Consider the following 5527-nt stretch of genomic DNA (forward strand, 5'->3'; position numbering starts at 1 on the left):
GGTTGGCTTATGCATAATACAAGATGTTAATTTGCTTAACTCTTTCTCATGCATATTCATTTTGCAACCATGCCATTTCATGCTTACAGTAATATTGGATTCCACCCTGACATCAAGAAAAAGTGTATGAAATGCAGAATGAAAAAAGACATAATATTTTTTAAGGTTTATCAAAAACTTTCTCCTTGTAAGCCTGCATGCATGTAGATTATGTGATATATATATTTTTTTAGACATTGAAAAGAATCAAATTTATACACATGAGATGGGAGAGCTGCTTGCATCGAAATAGAAGAAAATTAAATCTTCAGAAATTGATAATTCTGTGATGTTGTTATATCTTTATGTCATTTATCTGCTTTTTCATAAAATCTTGCTTGACGTCCGGCAGAGTTCCAGTTCATTGCACTTTCTCTTGTTTTTTCTCTAAAATTCTTGCATAGTAAAATCAGTGATCTGTGCATTATTTCATTAACATTACACTGTATGGCATTTAGTACCATTTATGAGCATGGTTGATTGCAAAACTTTAGTATGAGAAAACATTTCAATTCTTACATGTTATCACGGTACAATCATATACCGAAGTAAAAATATTTCCAAATATATGTCACATGCCAAACTGTACATCAAATATGAATTTATAAAGTTTATATGTTTTCCATGTCGAGGAAAATTCAATTTCCTGTTAGTTATTGGCAACTTGGAATGGTATAGTAGACTGTCAATATTTTTTTTTTTTTTGGATATACATTTTTTTTTATAGTAAAAATGCATGGACAAGTAACAATCAGCAGTGTATTCTAATAAAATGAAATTTAATGACTGCATCATGGGAATCTTCTTTCCCTGTATTCTTGTAGAAAATAATGTTTCAATATAAATCATCCAATAGAATCGCACTGTCTATGGGAGGTCCTTTCCAAGCTGATGTTAATGCATGTGCCCATGTGTGCTGGCAATTTTTAAGGTACTTTTCTTATGGTACATGTACATGCAGGCTTGCTTCAACTACGTCAGAATACGTCACAATCTGCAATGATATGCATGCTCACTATTCACTGGAAATAAAAAAAATCTCTCGAAATCATTGCCCATTGCGTCTACGTGTAATGTACATTAGCTTTGAATTTTGAAGAAGAAAAAAATGTAAAATATTACCCTTAGATAAAATCAAGCATGTTTGCTCAGTGAATTTGTCCGGATAATCTTTCCCATTATATTAGGAGTGGGCTATACATGGGTCAAAAATATTTTTTTGTAATTTCAGTATGGGAACAGTTTTTTTTTATTCCTTGTAATGTATCTCAACATGAAATGACAATATTTTTTGTCTTGGGTCCGAGAAAAAAGTGTGCCGGGCCAAAATCCAAATGGCCGCCAAAACCACCCAAAATGACAGTTTTGGCCACAACTTCTTTATTTGGTGGTCTTTTTTCTTGGTTTTGGTGTCTATTCATATGTATTTTGGGTAAGGCAATTTGTTTTTCCTATATTTAGTACTTTTAAACCATTATTTGTAGAGTTAAAAGGTAATTATACCTAAATTTTTCAATTTTTATAGCCTTTTTTCAGCCAAAAAGTAGATTTTATCATCCTGGGGTTCTTGGATATTAGATGATACGAAGTCAACAATAGCAAGCAGCTTCATAGTGCTATATGGCTTTTATTCCTCTACTATGGGTTTTTGGGTATTTTTGCAATATATCTCAAATAAAAAAAATGTTAATTATCCATAGGGGCTATTCAGTATACAATGTACTGTACATACTGCACTGCATAAATGCATTGGCCACCATGACAAGCCATGTAAAAACTATAGTGTTATACATGTAGAAATGAGCTCTTAGGTTTAGAATTAGATGCCTCAGAAATTGAAGATATTTTTTGTCTCAAAATCTGAGGACATGTTTTGTCAAATATGCTAATTCAGGGGGCGGAGAAAGGTAATTAATCCCACATCATGGCATTTACACTGTAGATATTCTGGGCCCCATTGCATAAAAATTTACCATTATGTTAACTTAATGGTAACTTACATGGAATCCTTGGTTCTGATTGGCTGTTGATCAACGTTAACATGATTATATAGTTACCTGACCCCATAAACATAGGCCAGTTTAATAGACACCACAACCAGGTAAAAAAAGCCTCCAAATGAAGAAGATATGGCTACATGTAGATATGTGATGTACGCATATGATATGTGATATTTTATGTGCAATTTACGTTGCTAGTTTCATCATGTACATCAGTTGACAAGCAATCAAATTCACAATTCACAATCTAATTTTAAACCTTAGGAGCTTACATGTATTTCTATGACACTATAGTTTATACACAGGCCTTGTCATATGTCATGGTGGTCAATGCATGGAAATATGCAGTGTAGTATGTACAGTAACAGTACATTGTATACTGCATTGCCCCTATGGATAATGAACATTTTTTTTTATTTCATAAGATATATTTCACAAATATCCGTAAAACTCATAGTAGAGGAATAAAAGCAATATAGCTCTATGAAGCTGCTTGCTATTGTTGACCTCGTACCATCTAATATCCAAGAACTCCAGGACAATAAAACCTACATTTGGCTGAAAAAAGGCTATAAAAATTGGAAAATTTAGGTATAATTACCTTTTAAACTATACAAATAATGGTTTAAAAGTGCTCATTATAGGAAAAACAGATTGCCTGCCCCCTAAAACATATGAATAGACACCAAAACCAGAGAAAAAGACCACCAAATAAAGAAGTTGTGGCCAAAACTGTGATTTTGGGGGGTTTTGGCGGCCATTTTGGATTTTGGCCCGGCACACTTTTTTCTCGGACCCGAGACAAAAAATATTGTCATTTCATGTTGAGATAAGGTAAAAGGAACACAAAAAAACTGTTCCAACAGCAAAACCCCAAATCACCCATTTATAGCCCACTCCTAATTATATTTCAATTAATTTTCAAGCTCCGTAGCAGTCTAGCCAGATTGACGATCAAAATATTGAACAATTAACATTCATGTACACAAGAAGGTTTTAAAAAACTAATACTTTTATTAGGTTCAGTTAAAAAACATGTTTCACATTGAATCCCCCTCCCCCCAAAAAAAAAGAAGGGAAAGAAAAGAAAAAAGGAGCTCTTAATATCAGCATCACTTGGTTATTTCAACCGTGGTATTAGCGCTGTCAGCAATAATACAACTCTAACACCTGAAAACTGCCAACTTACAAACTTGATCCAAATCCCATCGAAAGCTTTACGCCTATGTCCTCTTCAGACCGGCTTATTCAATTGGGGTGGTGTGCTGATTTTGAAAATCAACCTAACACCAACCCCAAAAGGTGTCAACACTGAACTTTAAAGAACCAAATGATCAGAGAACGAATAAAACTTACAGGGTGCACTGATATGTGAATCCCAGTACCATTACCAACCTTGTTTAGAGTTAAGGTGCCCCCCCCTCACCCCCCCACACACCAGCTAGTGCTCAACACTGAAATTGATTGGAGATTTCCCTTCTGTCTATTGTTATTGTTCTGTTGATTGTTTTGATGTATTAAAATGAGCGTTATTGTTTCTTGCTCTGCATGTTTCATGTTCTTGTTCATTACAGTTTCTGCCACAGTCACTCCAATGAAACTTAAGTCCTGACTAATATTAAAAGCTATGGTGCTATTTCTAATGGCGTACCATTGTTGATTGGAGTTGTTTTTCATTGGGGTGACTTTAGTAGCACAAGCTTGTGTTTAATTGTGAGATTGGTTCCACGACATTTGCTCTGGCAACAATTACTCCATTGTAAATTCCACACACTAATAGAATGACCAACTTCAACCCAGGATTTAACACTATACCCTATCCTAAACCTAATTTAAAACCCTATTGCAACTCTAACCCTATATCTACAAAATAAAGCCCAGAGCAGTTGTTGTAGGAGCAAATGTCGTGTCACCGTGAGATTATATGACTGTGTGTTGCATGCTATGTTTGCTTGTCGCATTTCTTGCAACTTTTTTTCTTGTATTGTAGCTGAATAGTGTCAACTTTGTCCTGCTTCATGGTTGTTTGGGATGTTTTTATTTATTTTTTTTTCTTTTCTCAGTGAATAATTCTTGATTCTTTCATTCATTTTGTAATGTTTATAATTGTATAAATTGGCACATATATGTGATGTATGTATTTATATATATTTGTTTTTTGTCTGTTTTTCCTTTCAATATTTTGATATTCGATGTAGAAATTATTATGTATTTTTGTCATTGGTTTTATTATTTTTTTCTTGTACACAATTGTAAATCATCTGATGGACATGAAATCTGATAGAAATGTTTTCATATTGTTTGTATAGATAAAACATTTGAGAGTCAATATTACATTGCCCCACCCTTCTCTCCCCCTCCCTTCACACTTAAGCATCATGGTTTACACTGTTACAGCTGTTTGATCTGCAGTTTAAGTACTGAATTTTAAGTCTTGCAAGGTGTCATGGAACCAAATGGAACCTGTTCTAGGTGCTATAATGTCAGCTAAAAGGGATATGTCAATATAGAGTCAACAGCTTTTTGAACGAACAGCTTCATATGAAATCCATGACCACAATGCACTTGCAATTTTCATTGTACCCTCTATGACGTCTTGCAAAACAATTTCTTAAAACAAAATTCAGTTGTGTTCAGGAACGATCATCAAGTATTTTAGGAGATATTCATGAAGATGTTAATAATAGATGAATGAATCCACACATGTAGACTGTGCAGCCTTTTAAAATACCATTACATATACATGTAGTATGTTTAGTTATTCGGTGACATGACATTATTTCAGAGACAATTGCTTCTGGCTTTATTTCGTCTATATGGTTAACCGTTAGGTTTCAGGTTGCACAAGGGTTTTATGTTAGGTTTAGGCCCTAGGGTTTAGGGTAGGATAGGGTAATTGTTATAATAATAATGAAAATAATAATGATATATTTACCCAGGGTAGCCACATCAGTTCCGAAATCTGTTCTGCCAGCAGGCTCTGCTATTATCACCCAGCTAAGCTTGACTACTTATTCAGGTGCACACATCGTTTGGTATAGTGTTAAATCCAGGTTTGAAGTCGGTCATTCGATTAATGTATGGAATTTGCAGTGGAGCAATTGTCCCTGGAGCAAATGTCATAGACCATTTCTTCATTACTGAAAATATATGTGCTTGTTGTCCATGCAATACTGTCGTGGGATTTTTGAGGCTATCCTCTGCTTCTCTTCCCATTCTCATCATGAAGCATCTACCATTTCATGTTTTCCTTGATGTGATATTTTCATGGTGGTGGTGAAACACAAGTTTCCATAGACAGCATGGTTTTCAGGAATAGATATTCGGTAAAAAGGCATTCATAAGTGGGTGACCAGTCTGATCCTGAATCCATGGAAACCGTAATCAGGGCCTCGCAACACAATTGCTACATCGATTGCAGGCTTGACTTTCACCATTGATTGTACATTGCGGTCAATGGAATCAATCGAAAAGATATTTTTCTACGA

Source organism: Lytechinus variegatus, chromosome 17 (genome assembly GCF_018143015.1).
Source record: "Lytechinus variegatus isolate NC3 chromosome 17, Lvar_3.0, whole genome shotgun sequence".
Taxonomy (NCBI): Eukaryota; Metazoa; Echinodermata; class Echinoidea; order Temnopleuroida; family Toxopneustidae; genus Lytechinus; species Lytechinus variegatus.